The following is an 18156-nucleotide window of genomic DNA, read 5'->3' as shown; positions in this document are numbered from 1 at the left end:
AAAGAATTAGTACAAATATTCAAATACCTCTCTTCCATGCGTGAACATTGAAACAGACGCACTGAGGGCACGTCTGCTCACTTACCCGTCTTCTGTAACACTCCTAGAATATGGCGGGCACCCAGTGGTCTTCCTGGGCCCCGGTGGAGGGGGTGGTCGAACCACTTGGCCGTGACCAACCTCTCCACCCCAAGTCTTGTGACACTGGAAAGTCTTTGACTTTTACCTGCCTGTGCTGTCTTTCTGATCCCCTAGCCAGGAGTAAGGGTGGCACTACTATACTACAGAACTACTTCCCAACAAAGATTTGGCCACTCTTTACGGAAAGGTGTGAGGAGGATTAGGAAAGTTCATGTGCAGATTGACATCCACGTACAAGAAATGCATAATACACGACACATATAAATATGTATTATGAAGCCTGACACATTTCTTTCCACCCGTCCACATGGATTCTGTTGCACCCGCGGCGGGCCGCCTCGTGTAATAAAATTGGCTGCGGAGCCGCCTCTGTTTCTATTTCCCGGTGCGAGCAAGCAGCGAAACCTGCTGCTTATAGAGCGGAAACTACTGTACCGTTTCAACAGAATTGCAATAGGCAGAAAAGATTGGTTAGTTTCTATCAAGTTTATTCTCACATATACTTATGTGCGGTGTTGGACCATAAACCCCTTAGTAAGTTTCAGTCTACTTATTCGAACTTGCTACTTCAAAGCTAATTGCCAGTACATATAAGAAACAAGTACAAAGCAATCACTTGTTCTTGGTTAGCACTGAAATCTCTCTAAGTAATTGAGACAAAGACTGACAACCTCTGTTCAACACTATTCCAACGAAACTCTAAAAATCCTACTTGACCTGCAGTTCTTGAGTGTCCACCAGAGTCTATCACCGTCTTCTCGTTGTTGGAGTCTTTATCCGCTGTATCGGCTGCTATGGGCCTACTCGGCCTCGCTGGCGTCTCGCTGCGGAATCTCCAAACTGCCGGCACTGGCCCTGAATCTGCATATCAATCTCTGCTTCTAGCTATTCCGCTGCCTGGCCTTTTATTTCGTTTCTCATGTACTTGGGTGCACACGAGTTAATTTGTTTCACACTATCCTTTCATTTCTAAGTGATCGGATTGCACAAGAATGCCTATGGTTCCACACGACACTCTCGTTTCTAATTGGTCGGCTTGCGCAAGAATGCCTTCGGTTCCACACGACACTTTCGTTTCTAGTTGCACACAACTTAATTTGGTTCCACACTAGTCTTTTCCGCACGTGACTGACACTCTCTTTTGCTGTATTATCGCCCTCGTGTTTGCGTCTTCCATTGCGCAAGTCTGATTCATGCTGCTTCCTCTGGCAGGAAGACAAACACAAAGTTATTTGATCAACAAGCCATACTTGGCAGCCTCTGCCGTTTATCTTGTCCCTACGTCCTGGTGGACTATTTCTTAACGTCGTCTGGCTGTTTGCCTATGGAGCCTGGACTCTTATTATGGTTACAAAAGCAAGAATAAAAATTAAAATGTTCTACGGTCGCAACATGATTCACGTGTCTTGCTGTCTCACCTTGCCGAGAGCTTGCCGACATGGTGTTTACTTACGGAAAGGCAAATGGCAAAGGGTGGTGGGCAGCAAGGTTGTGTTACGAGACCTATCCCCGCCGACAACAACAGCAGCATTCATTGATTGCAAAAGTATTTCTCCGTTTGTTGGAGATAGAGTCGTTTCAGGAAGCAGGAAATCGCGAAGGACGTACCCGAAATGTTCGGACACCAGACCTGAAGAAAAATATGATTAGCACTGTGGACGGCGACCGCCGTGGCAGTACCAGACATTTGGCCCGCCAGTCCAGGGTAAGTCGACGTCCGGGAGGAACATTCTCCATGACAATTGTTATCATCCTTATCACCTACGGTGGGCAACTGCCTTGCCGCAGTGGATACACCGGTTCCCGTGAGATCACCGAAGTAAAGCGCTGTTGGGCGTGGTCGGCTCTTGGATGGGTGACCATCCAGGACGCCATGCGCTGTTGCCATTTTTCGGGGTGCACTCAGCCTCATGATGACAATTGAGGAGTTACTCGACCGAATAGTAGCGGCTTCGGTCAAGAATACCATCATAACGACTGGGAGAGCGGTGTGCTGACCCCACGCCCCTCCTACCCGCATCCTCCTTGAGGATGACACGGCGGTCGGATGGTCCCGGTAGGCTACTCGTGGCCTGAAGACGCTTTATCACGTACGGTGTGTGCAGGGCTTACTAGCGACAGACTTTCCACACCGGAACAGTTTTGTTACTGGTTTCTTCACCAGGCAACTACGATTCCTGGATTTGTGTTATCCACCCTATTCACAGATGAGGCCACCTTTATGCAAAGTAGTACCTTCAACTTTCATAACAGTCGCCTGTGGAACAGTATGCAGAACATCCATGGTATGGTGACAGCGAATCATCAGCATAGGTGGAGCCGGAATGTGTGGGCCAGGATAATTGGCGATCGTATTTTGGTACCAGTCTTCCTTCCAGCCCGGAACTAAAGGCGTTTCTTGCGGGTGACTTTGCCTCCCCGGCTGCAAGAAGTGCCATTGACGATTGGGAGGGTTATTTGGCTCTAGATGATGGTGTTCCAGCCCACTTCGCCGTTAACGTCCTGACGTATCTTAACTGTGTCTTCCGTGATCGATGGATCGGACGACGGGACCAGCCCGTTCACATGATCTCAACCTGTGCGATTTCTGGTTGTGGGGCCATCTCAGAAGTATCGTGTATGCAGAGACCATTTGAGATGTGGAGACACTGGAGCAGGGTATTCATGCTGCCTTTGACACTGTTCGGATGTAGCCTGGACGATGTGAACGTGTGAGACAGAACATGCTACGGCGCGTACACGATTGCCTTGAGGCACAATAAAACCATTTTCATCACGTACTGTAACTGTGGCTGCAAGATAACAATGTGTGATTGAGTAAATGGTTTCTAGCGTGGAAACCATGAATTACCCGACCTAAGTTCATCAAATTTTTTTTGTTCCATATCCTCTCATTGATCAATCCCTAGAGTTTGCACACGATGGAAAAAAAATCACCCTGTATACAGCACAGCAGTAGACTAATTACATTTGTGCAGAGGTTGCACGAAAATGTGGAAACACCCAGACAAATGCAAGCTTAAACATAGACGCAGAGTCTAGGCAAGCCTGCAGGTTGAGCTGCTGTCTTTGACCACGAACGGCGCCTGTGTAATATTCTGAGTACGTTGCGAGTGTCAGTCGTTTTCAGAACAGTGTTCTGTGAAGTTGTCAGTGCATTATGTCGGAGCTAACTGAATTCGAACGTCGTCAAACTGTTGGTGGTGGTAGAGTGGGTGCTCCCGCGGTCAAGGTAGCTAGAATGTATGGTGTTTCAAGAGGCACCGCATCGAAGATCTGTACCGCAGACAGGGAAAGCGGGAAAACATCATGTGCAAAGCTACAACGCGGACGAAAGTGTGTTGAGTGATGGTGACTAATGGATACTGAAGATGACTGTGACGAAAAATAAGAGGACGACACCTCAAGAGGTTACTGCGTAACTGAATGACACACTCGCGAACCTTGTCAGCGCCGAAACAAAACGAAAGGATTTGCAGGGCGAGATGGAATTACAAAAGCTCACATCAATGATGCAAGTCCCCGTAACAGGAGACAACCTGGTGCCGAAACCAATAAATCTGGACTATGGAGCAGTGCAAGAAAGTCATTTGATCGGATATTTCTTGTTGCACACTGTTTCCAACTTCTGGCCGAGTTTACGTTCGAAGAGTAAAACATGGTGGGAGTTCAGCGATGATTTGGGCAGTCATACTGTGGTACTCCACGGAACCCATTGGTTACTCTGCAAGGTAGCATTACTACCAACTATTATGTGACCACATGGTACAAAGGTTGTTCCCCAACATTGGTGCTGCGTTCCAAGGCGACAGGGCGAACACACAGCTCGCATCGTCCAGAACTGGTTTCGCGAGCGCCAGGATGAATTGTCACATTTCCCCTGGCCACCAGTCTCGCCAGATTTCAATCTTATTGATCCGTCGTGGTCAACTACCTGAAGTTGCCACCATTTTGCAGGAAGAACGGTCTTAGATTCCTTGAAACCCATTGAGGACCTGTATTTGTCCATAACGGGACGACTGGAAGCCAACGCGTTTCCTACACCGTATTAGACATGACGGTTTTGGTGTTTCCATATTTTTGTCGACTTCATGGAAGTGTTTTGGGGATATACTGTGTGAAACGTTTGGTGTACAGAGCTGTCATCAGTGGCAAAAATGGCTCTAACTCTATTGGGCATCTAGTAGAACTGAGCTCGGATGAGATACGCGTACGACATACCACGCTGCTTCAACTTTGTGACATACCGACAGGCGGTTGGTATAGTCACAGCCTCTGTGGAGCCCTTGGCCAGGTACAATCTATGACAAAAAGAACGACGCACCACGAAGAAATTAACCAAATGGGATGCAAATCGGCAGATGTGATGTACGTGTACAAACGAACAAATTATTAGAATCTGAGAAAAATTGGACGATTTTTTCAAGAGAAAAAGCTTCACAAATTCAGCAGATCAGTAACGCTTTGGCCCACCTATGAACCTTATGGAAGCAGTTGTTCGGCTTGGCATTGAGTGATAAGAGTTGTTGGATACCCTCTTGAGGGATATCGTGTCAAATTCTGTCAAACTGGCGCGTTAGATCGTGAAAATCCGAGGAGAACATTGCAGACACACCGCCGTTCAGAATCGGTATGAAAAGGCCTCATAGCGTGGGATAAAGAACATCAATGAAAGCAACCTTTCCCTTGTGACGTTGATTCCTACACATTTCGCCCTCGAAAACGGCAATTCGGAGTGCGATGAGCAGCAGGAAGATGTTTTTGACAACCTTTGATACTGCGAACGCCCTCGGACGTTTGGGCCCTTTTCTAAGGACAATGTGGGGCTGCATCGTCATCAAGCGTGATCTCACCTGTTTGGAGCGCAGCGTGATCATGTGCAGGTTGGAACCACTAGAGGCAGTTCAAAGCCATTCGACGAAATTTGAACACGATCTGAAGCATCAGAGAGTGCTTATCCCCTTTCATCCCTCCTATTCCATGTCCGCCTGTCGCGTGATAATCGAGAGGCATGTGTGGAACATTGACACCTGAGTGAATAAAATGGCGAGGAGTCCCTCTAAGACCTCACATTTCGACAAAACGCTCGGTTACACCCGCCCAACTTGGTTGAGGATTTCTGAAATGTACCTGTGGAGACAGAACCAGTGACCAAGCCCTAGGCATTTGCAGACGGGCAACACCTTTGACACCCTCCAATTCCGGACAGTCTACTATCAAGCACAAAAGCAGCAATGTAGCGGCGAAAGAGCAGCAGCCTAGCCTGTCTGCAGGAGCCTGGGACTCTCACCGCAGGTTCTGTCTGGAAAAGTACATTTTTAAGGTGCTCAGCAAAGGTAGTTTGATGGCACAGAAGGTTTTGCCGAACTGGTGGGGTGGACTGTGTTTATTCACACCAATGTCACACCACCGCCATCGTCAGGTCACAGGAGGTTCATAAATTAAGGATAATGCTGATACATGGTGAAACAACGCTCTGGTGGGCGGTTTGTGGGTTTAAATCATCTCGGGGTAAGACATGCGGTGCATTTGACCTGCGGTCGTCGCTCGGTGACGCTGGCAGCAGTCCACATACGCAGAGGTGTGTTGGTGCATGTCAGAGTACGGTGCAGCGAGTAAGTGTGCAGACGTTTTCAGACGTGCTAATGGTGACTGGGTGTTCAAAATGGCTCAAAGAACACATATTGATGACATTATGAGGGGTAGAATACTAGAGCGACTGGAAGCTGGTCAAACACAGCAGGTCGTATCACGGGCCCTCCGTGTGCCACAAAGTGTGGTCTCAAGATTATGGCAACGATTACAGCAACAGCAACGTGTCCAGGCGCTACAGTACGGGACGTCCACAGTGTACAACATCACAATAAGACCGATATCTCACCATCAGTGCCCGCAGACGGCAACGAAGTACTGCAGGTAGCCTTGCTCGGGACCTTACCGCAGCCACTGTAACAATTGTCTCTAGACACACAGTCTACAGACGACTGAACAGATATGGTTTATTCGCTCGGAGACCTGCAAGGTGCATTCCACTGACCCTTGGTCACAGGAGAGCCCTTAAAGCCTGGTGTCAAGAACACAGTACATGATCATTGGAACAGTGGTCCCAGGTTATGTTCACGGACGAGTCCAGGTACAATCTAAACAGTGATTCTCGCCGAGTTTTCATCTGGCGTGCACCAGGAACCAGATACCAACCCCTCAATGTCCTCGAAAGGCATCTGTATTGAGGTCATGGTTTGATGGTGTAGGGTGGGATTATGATTGGTGCACGGACACCCCTGCATATCTTTGACATAGGAATTGTAACAGGTCAGGTGTATCGGGACGGCATTATGCACCAGTATGTCCGCCTTTTCAGAGGTGAAGTGGGTTCCACCTTCCTCCTGATGGATGATAACGCACGGCCCCAACGAGCTGCCATCGTGAAGCAGTACCTTGAAACAGAAGTGGCCTGCCTGTTCTCCAGACCTAAACCCCATCGAGCACGTCTGGGATGCTCTTGGTCGACGTATCGCTGCACGTCTTCAAACCCCTACGACACTTCAGGAGCTCCGACAGGCACTGGTGCAAGAATGGGAGGCTATACCCCAGCAGCTGCTCGACCACCTGATCCAGAGTATGCCAACCCGTTGTGCGGCCTGTGCGCGTGTGCATGGTGATCATATCCCATATTGATGTTGGGCTAAAAATGGTTCAAATGGCTCTGAGCACTATGGGACTCAACTGCTAAGGTCATTAGTCCCCCTAGAACTTAGAACTAGTTAAACCTAACTAACCTAAGGACATCATAAACATCCATGCCCGAGGCAGGATTCGAACCTGCGACCGTAGCGGTCTTGCGGTTCCAGACTGCAGCGCCTTTAACCGCACGGCCACTTCGGCCGGCGATGTTGGGTTACATGCGCAGGAAACAGTGGCGTTTTGTAGCACATGTGTTTCGAGACGGTTTTCTCAACTTATCACCAATACCGTGGACTTAACAGGTCTGTGTCGTGTATGTTTCCTATGTGCATTTGCTATTAGCGGCAGTTTTGTGTAGTGCCACGTTGTGCGGCACCATTTTCTGCAATTACCCTTAATTTATGAGCATGAGTGTAGGAGGAATGAAAGAGCATAAGCTTCAGATCACGTTCAAATTTCGTCGAACGGCCTCTAGCGGTTCCAACCTATACCGAGAACAAAAACTGCGGTCTCACTGCGCTCCGAAGTGATCCGATCACATTTAATGGAGCTGCAGACCCAAAACTTCCTTAGAGAAGGGTTGGAACGTCGAGGATATCAGCATGGTCAAAAGTTATTGAGAACGTTTGCCTGCTGCTCCTCGCACTGCGAACTGTCGTTTCCGACCGCGAAGTGCGTGGGAGTCAACGCCCGAGAGAAATGGGTGGTTTCATTGAGCTCCTTTATCCTACCAGGCCTTTTCATTCCGATTATGAGCAGCGGTGTGTCTGGAATGTTTCGTCGGCGACTCATAAGAAAACCGCGAGAAGTCAACGCTGAGCGTCGCAGTTCCAACCTCCATCGCAGAGGCGCCGACAGAAATGGTGAAATGTGGGGAAGAGGGGCTGTGACAACCTTTCCATCCTGCGACACGTCCACGGTAGCGCTGGCCAGAACTGTGGCGAAATTTGGTGAAAAAGTGATATCATTAACCTCCCTTACACGTCACATGAAATTTTGAGCTGTGGCGTTTTTTTTTTCTCGCATGTGTCAGCACTTTGCTGTTTGTAGCGCCGTCGATCCCGAGGGTAATGTCGCAGGGCGCAATGCTTTTTCGACATTACAGAGGAAGGTTGTGCGCACCTTTCAGAGAATTGCAAACTTAAGCGTAACAACGAGTGGAAATTACGAGGTTTCCAACAAGTGATCCTTTAATTCTGTTTCACGGTGTATATGTACATACCCATCTTCCTCATACCCACTTCGGAAATGTTAACATATAGAATATAATTTACAGACGGCGTGCACGTCATTCCTCCAATAATATTGAGATAGACTTACAGGAATCTCTCCTGATGGTATTTGTTTCGAGAACAGCCTTGGACAGATGTGAAATGTGGTGAATAAACTAGATAAGAAGAGATTAGAAGCTTTTGAAATGTGGTACTACAGAAGAATGCTGAAGTTTAGACGGGTCGATCGGTTAAGTAAAAAGGAGATACTGAATCGAATTGGGGAAAAAGGAAATGTATGGCACAAACTGACTAAAAGAAGAGATCAATTGTCTGGACACTTCCTGAGGCATCAAGGCGTCGTCAGTTTGGCAGTGTAGGGAAACGTGTATGGGGGGAGAGGTGGGAGGGAATTGTGGAGAGGGGTTGGGATTCTTCAGAATGTTTTGCAGAACAGAAAAGTGTGTGCAGAGTTTGTCCTGGACACCTTGTCTCTCGAACGAAAAACAAAGACGTATGGACGTCTGCTACGACTTGGCAAATGCAAAACACAAGATTTGATGTTGCCAATACGAACCTATCACAAAACGACAAACTGCAGACCGGAGGAGATGAGTGACGCGCAGATTGAACAACGTCCCAAAGAAGGGCTTTCCTCACTGTTTCACATGGTTGTATCAACATTGTGCGCATTGCTGTCAAGTAGGAGGAGACTATGCAGGACACCTGCAGCATTTAAACAACCATTTTAACTTTCTTCTATTTTTTGTTAATCAAGCCTCGAAACTTTTACGACTGACCTGATAGATAAGAGGAGAACAGAAGCTTTTGAAACGTGTAGTTACAGGAGAACACTGATGTTTCCATCGGTAAATAGGGTAGTTAATGAAGTTGTGAATGGTAATGGGAAGAAAAAAATGAATGACACCACTTTACTAAAAGAAAATTTCGGTTGGTAGAACACCTACTGAGGCATCAAGGAATCGTCAGTGTGGTAATCGATAGAAGAGTGGGAGGTATCGTTTGTAGAGGGAGACGAAGCCGTCACTGTAGCAGCGAAGTTCATGTAGATGTAGGTTGCAGTATTTATGCAATAAAGCTTCTTCCCGAGGATACAATGGCTTGGAGAGCTACCGAGTGATGATGATGATGATGCGCGGTCATCAGCGCCCGTACAATTTCCCAACCTGTACACAGTCCAATCTAGTCACTTTCATGAATGATGATGCAATGATGAGGAAACCACAAACGCCCAATCCCCGGGTACAGAAAATCTCCAACTCTGACGGGAATCGAACCGGAGACACCGTGACCCAGAAGTAGCAATACTAGTCAATACACCACGAGCTGCGGACGCTACTGAGTGAGGTGCCGCAGTAGTTAGTACATTGGACTCGCATTCGTGAGGACAATGGTTCAATCCCGCGTCCAGCCATCCTGACTTAGGTTTCCTGTGATTTCCCTAACCGCTTCAGGCAAATGCCAAGATTTTCCTTTGAAGAGCATGGCCGACTTCCTTCCCCATACTTCCCTGACACGATGGGACCGATGACGCCGCTGTTTGGTGCCCTCCCCCAAACCAACCAACCTTGGAGAGCTGCTTCCAACCAATCTTCGAAACAAAGACCACAGTAACAACAATGAGTAACAACAACAATGAATAAAACGGAAGTATGTCGATACGGATTGCTCCGAAATGTAGCAGAGCCTACTCACTCCTGATGGGTCCCCTGAAGCTCTGCGACGTGGACCTGACAATCTTTATCAAATAGAAAGTCAGAAACTCAGGCCACAAGAAGCATCTTGGATCACCTAGCTAATCTGCATCCTAGCTCATTTGTGAGGCGTGAAGATGATTACCTTGGTTTTTGAAGTAGTAATGCTGGTACAAGCCTATGCCTTTTTCCGTCTTTGTGGTTATTACTGCAATGGTATAGCCTGACAAACAACTTTCTCATGTACTCTTAGTCACCGTGTGCGTGTGTGAGAACCCCAGCGGTGCTCTCACCGCAAGCGAACGTGCTCGTTATTGAAATGAAGTGTCGTGGCCTGGAATCACGGGCCACGCCTCTGCGACGGCGGACTCCGTGAAAGTCCCTGCAGTCGTCACCGCCTCAGGGTCCAAATAAGTCGATTACAGAACTCCCAGCCCACCCGAGTAACGCTCTTGGCTTAAACAGTTTTATCTGCCGCCACAACTGTATTCGGCAATGTTTCTTCTTATATGTGAGTGAGAAGGTTATTACCGAAAACGTACCATAATACGTAGTCTATAGTCCAGAATAATACTGTTTAGTACAGTACTGCGGAGGTATCAAAAATGGAGTCCCACAAGGTTCACGCTTGGGTCCCTTATTGTTCTTAATGTGTATATCAATGACTTGCCACTCAGTATTCACGAAAATGTGAAGCTAGTTCTTTTTGCTGATGATACAAGTGATACAAGTATAGTGATCACTCACAACAAACAAGAATTAGCTGAGGAAATTCTAAATAATATCTTTCAGAAAATAATTAAGTGGTTCTCTGCAAATGAATTCTTATCAAATTTTGATAAATCACAATATATACAGTTTCATAAAGTAAATGGAACAACACCATTAATAAATGTAGAGTTTGAACAGTAGCCTGCAGCTAAGGCAGAATAATACAAATTTTTGGGTGTATGCAGCGAAGAGAGATTGAATTGGAAGAAACATATTGATGATCTGCTGAGTTCAGGTACTTGTGCTATTAGTGTCATTGCAAATTTTGGAGATAAACATATAAGTAAATTAGCTTACTATGCCTACTGTCATTCACTGCGTGCGTGTGTGTGTGTGTGTGTGTGTGTGTGTGTGTGTGTGTGTGTGTGTGTGTGTGTAAATATATATATTTACTTATAAAATTTGTTATTAATAACTCATCCCATTTCAAAAGCAATAGCAATTCAACTCTAGGGGAAAGACTGATCACTGCTTTGAGTTAAATCTAACTTTTGTACAGAAAGGGGTGAATTATGCAGCCACGAAATATCTTACTAAATAGCATCGAAAGTCTTACAGACAGCCAACCAACATTTAAAAACAAATTAAAAGAATCTCTGAATGACAGCTCCTTCTACTCAATAGATGAATTCCTAGATACAAGTTAGTAATCTTACAACTAAAAAATACTTGAATCATAGGATGTAAAGAAACTTTTTGTTAAACTGACACGTCCCACGTCATTACGAAGTGTCGTATTCATAATCTATGGAACAAATATTAATCCAATCTAATCTAACCAGTAAATACTCCACACTGATTGTTTAAAGTAACTTCAAAAGTCTGATTACTGCACAGATGAGTGTATGCGACGAAAAGTTAAGCAAGGGTTGAAATTATGTGTAAAGTTTGATGGGAGCCTCGGTGTTCTCACTCGCAAATACTGGATGGTATTCATACGATGGTCTACGTAATTTTTCATGTCGTGAGTTAACCCTGACTCAATACACATACAGTTTCGACTGTAATACCTGTCTTGGTGTATTAAAGCTTCAACATGAGATTATAGCTCTTAATGAGTAGATTATGATAGAATTTTATTGTTTTTTAATTCCGTCAATAGCTGTAGGAACTACTGAAAATAAAATTTTTGTTGCCCCTGGAAGCCGTTCGATAGGGAACCTGTAACTGGCGTTGTGACCCCATGAACAATGAATCGGGTTAGTCAGTTAGCAATATAGATTCATAAATAAACTCTAAGGAGGATGACATACAAGATGGCCTGCTTCACTATACAAAGCAAAGAATTTTTGCTCGTTGCGTCTCTTACATATCACACGTATTCGTTGCCGATGAAAAGCACACGACAAGGGCCATAATTCGATTTCCCAGGAACTTCGCTCAGTGGAAGAGGAATCAAAATAAGTGAGCACGTGTCCTGGCTTTTTCGTGTATACACGACCGTTTTTGAGAAAACGTTGATCAAAGTTTTCGAAGTAATTTAGATGCCTTTTACTGGGCGATAATCTAAGGCTAAATGGTGGCACAGTGAGCTTGCTTGCGGCCTTTCACTTTTATGCGCCTTGTTCGAAACTAGGTTACTGTTTTTATTTATTTTATTTTCGTTTATTTATCCATGTCCATGGACGGTTACCTCACACGAATGTTTCTTATCAAGTTAGGAGACGCAAGGGTGACTTCTAAATTTCCTCTTAGCGCACTATAATTGGTCTAGTCTTGTCTCTGAGGTCTCAACGAGGGCGATACATAGGGGCTGTTGCATATTCTTAGACGCTTAACATAATAGTAATACTTAGCAACTAGGCATCTCGGATTATTTGGCGCCTCTCTTCCAACTTCTGCCCGTTTAGGTCTTTGAGCCTTTACGTATCGCTCCCCTGTGAGCCAAATATTCATGCTGTCTTTCTATGTGTACGTGTACTGTAGCCTGTAAGTCTTATTTGGTGTGCGTCCCACACGTCTGTGACATGGAAACCATTCTAGCCACTCACTGGCTCTCGTTCCGCATCATATACCCCGCAGAAAAAAAATCAACGTACTCTATTTTGTTGTCCATACTCGTAAATTTTCCACAACGTGAAATTCTGCGCTGTAATGTCACAACCCACGTCCAGGTTCGTATTCAAGTCCCGTGCAACTTCTTAAGAAAACATTATTATTACTAGACGGTGAAAACGGTCAACCCACAGAGTTGCAGGCTGCCTATCTAAGGCCTTCAAGGGGCAACAAAAATAGGATTTTCGGTATTTCAAAGGATTATTGGCCGAATTTAAACATTTATTTTACTTTAAAATTTAACACAGTAATTAAAATATTAAAGTTACAAACAGTATACACGTCTTGAAGCACCATACCTCACGGCGAGCAAATAACCCAGACTTAATTCATCCAATATTTGAGAATAAGGGCATTTAGCGACTTCCAACAAACTTTACACGTAATTTCAAACCTTTTTGAAATGTTCTCGTTGCCACCCCTCACAAGATGATAAAAGGAAAAACGTTTATCACTTATTACATTTTCGCTATTCATTCAACCAAACTTCGGCATCAGCCATGGCGTTTTAATTTATTATTTTTTTGCCACCAACTCTGTCCACAGCACATTTTGCGGACAATATCCATATATACCATTGAATGTACCTGCAAATTATATCACTTTACGAACCACAATTCACAAGATATAACGCCACAAACATTGACATGCGCGAAAAACTAGCTTTTCTGAAAACGGACTTCAAATTACACAGACTATACTCATCATGAGCTTGCTAACAAGAAAGCTTAGTGACTTCCAACAAACTTTAAACCTAATTACGAACCTTTTTAAACTTTTTCTTGCTTATAGGCCAACAAAATAATGAAATAAAACAGTTTATCGCTTACTAAATATTCTTTGTAAATGCAGTAAAACTGCAGCATCAAGCATGACGTTCTAATGTGTTATTTCTTTGCTACTATATTCTGTACCCATTTTGCAGACGGAACCTACACAGACCACTGAGGGTACCTACACGATCATGTCATTGTACGCCACATTATTTGTGAGAAAAACTATTTTTCAGACTATAAGTGAATAATCAGATACTAATAAAACCATAATATTTAGGGTTTTCCGTCCTCAACCACAAAGGTTTCACATGCTTAACGTCAAATATTTAACACATTAACTCATTTTTAAAGTAGTCAGACGTTTGAAGCTGTTTCGTATTGTGACTTCGATGCACTTGTTGCCTGGCTTCTTTACACCATTTTTGTAGAGGCACTGTGAACCACATGTACCACAGCAATATCCTGCGTGCATCTTATTGTTGATACAAATAGTAAGATGGTTATATCATTCTGTAGAAGGGCACTAAGTGACTGAAACCGGTTAAAGAATAAATTTTTTTTTATACAACTGGTTGCTGATTATGTTGATATATACAGTTACAGAAGCTGCAGACGAATAAAATATTGATTCAGTTTCTTTAACGAATAAAATTGGGGGATGGAATAACCTTTCTTTCTTAAATACTCATGATAATTGATCGAGGAGTACAGTTTCAATAAGAAATCACGTATTCTTTTATCTATCTTGGGTCAACCATCTCCGACATGGGAAGCTGTGAAGGTGAGGTAAAATCGTGAATCACGCTAGGACGAGAGGCTATGATGAAGCTCATCAAGACCTGGCAGGACAGAGCGATAACGAACACCGCAAGTGTTAGACACGTAGAAACACTCTTTTTTCTCTCTTCTTTTACGGTTGCGAAACATGGGCTCTTCAGGCCAGGGACAAGTAGCGTATTGATGTATTCGAACTTTGGTGCTAGCACAGGATGCTGCGCATGAAATGGACGGAAATAAGAACAAATGTGTTCTTTGTTGAACAACTCAATATCTCCAGGAGCCTTTCTTTTCATATCATCCAAAAAATTCTCCTGTTGTCTGGCCACATTATGAGAAGAGATGAAGAATTCTACAGAAAATGATTATGGAATGAAAGAGCAGTGATCAGGTGGATATATCAAATCGGGAAGATCTCCGATCTACCACTTCAGTAGGCTCTAAGAGAAGCTGGTGACCGTCCGAGATGGAGACGCTTGGTTGATAGGGTAACGACGCTCAGCAATGAGGACAACGGCTTGCGACGACGACGGTCATCATGTGGCATCATTACAACTGGAGATGAACGTTCGTCTTTGTTCCACCGATTTGTGTTTTCATATAAGTGTCTGTAACCGGAGCTTTCTCACAGACCCCTTGGCGTTCTCGTGGAGGTGTGTGTGTTGCACCTCCGGCCAGATAGAGCTCGCTCTAACGTGCCGCTTCCGGGGTTAGGGGAGTCGCGTCGCCTCTAATCTAAGCCGCCAGGCAGATTAACGACAAGGTTTGCCGGCCGGACTAAACGTGGTTTTTATGCGGTTTCCCCACATCCATATAGGCAAATACCGGGCTGGTTAGCAAGTCCCGCCCAAGCGTAAACAATTAAGACGTCGGCACACGGACCGTGCATTCAACGTTGAGAGTGCCGAGTTCAACGCGCCGCTGAACGCTCAGAAACGGTGCGGATTATGAATACTGTACGTGTGTCTCAAAGTGGTATGCGAGATCGCAGCGCGCTCCAGAGGCAGTTGTCGGCTGCATTTGGTTACCAAATCACACTGCTTGTTTACGAAATGGTCGGGCGTAAAATTCCTTAGTCAGCTCTATTAAAGCGCACATATCCCCCCTTGTCAATATGCTACTCATGTTATACTGTCTGTAGCACACATAAATAAAAACGTCGATATCCATGAATACGAGGTCTGTTCAAAAGATTTCGGAACTTCGTCCACAAAGTTTTATTACGCTTACATTTTACTTACTGCGCGTGGTTTCCTTCGAAACACTCTCCTCCACAACTGATACACCGCTCCCGGCCTCCTTTCCGCTTCCGGTCGAAGTCTTGGCATGCCTCATGTTGGATTGCGTGAGGCGCCGTCTGCGAATTTTCTTTTTATCTCGTCTATCGTTGCTCAAATGGCTCTGAGCACTATGGGACTTAACATCGAAGGTCGTCAGTCTCCTAGAACTACTTAAACATAACTAACCTAAGGACATCACACACATCCATGCACGAACCAGGATTCGAACCTGCGACCGTAGCGGTCGCGCGTTTCTAGACAGAAGCGCCTAGAACCGCTCGGTCACATCGGCCGGCTCTATCGTTGCAAATATTCGTCCTTTCAACGGAGTTTCCAACTGCGAAAATAAAAAAAATCCGCAGGGGCTAATTCTGGAGAGTTCTGAGGATGAGGCAGGGCAGTGATTTCGTTTTTTGTGCAATAGTCACGCACCAACAGGGATGAATGTCTGGGTGCGTTATGGCGATGCAAAAGCTATGGATTTTCTCGCTACATTTAAGGCCGTTTCCTTCTCATATTTTCTCGGAGGCGTTGCTATACGTACCGATAGTACCACCGATTAACAGTCTCATGATGAACTAATCCTTCAAAGTTGGAGAAGATTGTCAGTATGGCTTTGACAATTGACCAGACCTGACGAGCTTTCCTTTCTTGCAGAAACTTTCTCTAACCATTCTGAAGACTGAACCTTTGTCTCAAGATCATAACCGTAGTCCCACCTCTCACCACCAGTTATGATTCCCTTAAGGAACATCTTGTTGTCATTTGCGCAATCCAAAAGCTCTTCGCAGACTGCGAGGCGAAGATCTTTCTGGTTTGACTCACGAGCCGTGGGTCAGACTTGGTGGCAACACTATGCATTCCAAGATTCTGTGTCAGGATTTCATGACATGATCCAACTGAAATGTTACATTCTTCTGCAAACCCTCGGAGTCAGACTTCGATTGGCTCGCACTATTTAGTTGACATTCCTGACATGAGGGTCGTCGGTAGACGTCGAAGGGCGTCCAGAATGAAAGTCACCTTTAACTTCCGTCCGGCCATTTTAAAAGAGTGTGAACCATTCGTAACACCAAGTACGGCTTAAGCAAACATCACCGTAGGTTTCCTGCATCATTTTGTGCCTCTATAAAGGTTTTTTTGAGTTTCACACAAAATTTAATCCAGGCCCGTTGCTCCTCTAACTACGCCATCTCGGAATTCGCAAACTGCGCGACACAACATTCTACTCAATACAGCGCTGAACAATAACTAACAGACATACAACAATGAAACTTCTGGCAGTTACACATTAAACAAAGGCGTTTGCAGGGATTGCAACCGAATTTCGCTCCAACTCATAACTGGCAGGAAATTACGAATGTTCCGGAATTTTCTGAACAGGCCTCGTATGTTATAAGACAAAAAGAAGAGTTCCTTCAATCGATAAGGACGTCAGCTTAGACAAATTCAATTGCAAATAATGTAATGCAAATTTACAGTAGACTTTCACATAGGATAAAAATTATTTAATCATTCTCAGTAGAGCTCTTATTCTTATCTGATCGCTATACCTATTCGCTGGCACACTCTTTAGAACATGTGAAATACAAGACTAAACATGGCAGAGTAAAACACCTTACTGCAAGTAGTGCAATCTTTCCCGTAGGAAAAACAAACAAAAAAACAATCGAACACACACACGTTCCTGAAAGAGGGCGGACTTAAGTTACTTAACATCGAATGTCACAGAAGATACTTGTATGAAGTTGATAAGAATGTCTCGAAACCTATTAGAAAACGCAAAGTTTAGTGAAAAATATTTCGATGGAGAGATACAAGAACATACAACGCATGAAACAACGCTTTGCAACTCTGCATCACTATTCGTTACACTACACTGAACTTCTGTAACATGGAGCTTGTCTTGTACGCTGCTGTCTTCTGAAGGCTTCACTCGGAGATGTGTTATTAGCTGACATTTAATTATAACAACTCGCACCAAGAAAAGAGCGTTTATGGTGGATCTTCTGTAACTTTGCCTTGAAACGGCATTCTTTCATAACGCGCAAGTTACAATTTACTCTTTAACGACCAATACGACGTTAATCGTCATATTGTCACAACAAATCGTACTGATAAATGACGGGCGTTCGAGAGATCAATATTCCGGTGCTCTGAAACGGCCTATATTCATAGGATGTAAGTTTTAATATGAAATCAACCAAATATGGCCTCCAAATGAAAGTCAATATGGCGTCTCCAGACTCTGTACTGAAAAGAGATGCTGTGCATGTGACGTAGGCGGCATTCTTCCGTCTCATTGGTCTACGTTAAAACCCACGTTGAGAAAGTCTGTTCAAATGGTTCAAATGGCTCTGAGCACTATGGGACTCAACTGCTGAGGTCATTAGTCCCCTAGAACTTAGAACTAGTTAAACCTAACTAACCTAAGGACATCACAAACATCCATGCCCGAGGCAGGATTCGAACCTGCGACCGTAGCGGTCTTGCGGTTCCAGACTGCAGCGCCTTTAACCGCACGGCCATAGAAAGTCTGTCATCTTTGATATTGCTTTGCGCTTTCGGAAAGACTCCCCAACTCGCTTCTTCTACGCTATGACCTCGGAAACTCGGCATGCTCAACGTTGACGTCTGAACACACGGTCCGTGTGCCGCTGGCTTTAGAAAACGATCTCACACCTGAACACGTGCTTTATTCTTGACAGAGACAAATGGGGTTTACGTATTCCGTCGCGGTCGACTG

The 18156-nt window shown here is 44.8% G+C and overlaps 1 protein-coding gene and 1 pseudogene across 1 annotated transcript in view; one reads left to right on the top strand and one right to left on the bottom strand.

The window, feature by feature from the left end:
- LOC126473855 (homeodomain-only protein-like) overlaps positions 1 to 18156 on the bottom strand; it is a 329435-nt gene that overhangs the window by 97086 nt on the left and 214193 nt on the right. The window lies entirely within an intron of this gene.
- Positions 1911 to 2028, top strand: LOC126476238 (5S ribosomal RNA; annotated as a pseudogene).

Source organism: Schistocerca serialis, chromosome 4 (genome assembly GCF_023864345.2).
Source record: "Schistocerca serialis cubense isolate TAMUIC-IGC-003099 chromosome 4, iqSchSeri2.2, whole genome shotgun sequence".
Lineage (NCBI taxonomy): Eukaryota > Metazoa > Arthropoda > Insecta > Orthoptera > Acrididae > Schistocerca > Schistocerca serialis.
The sequence above is the reverse complement of the archived record's forward strand: the minus strand, read 5'-3'. Positions and strand labels throughout refer to the sequence as shown.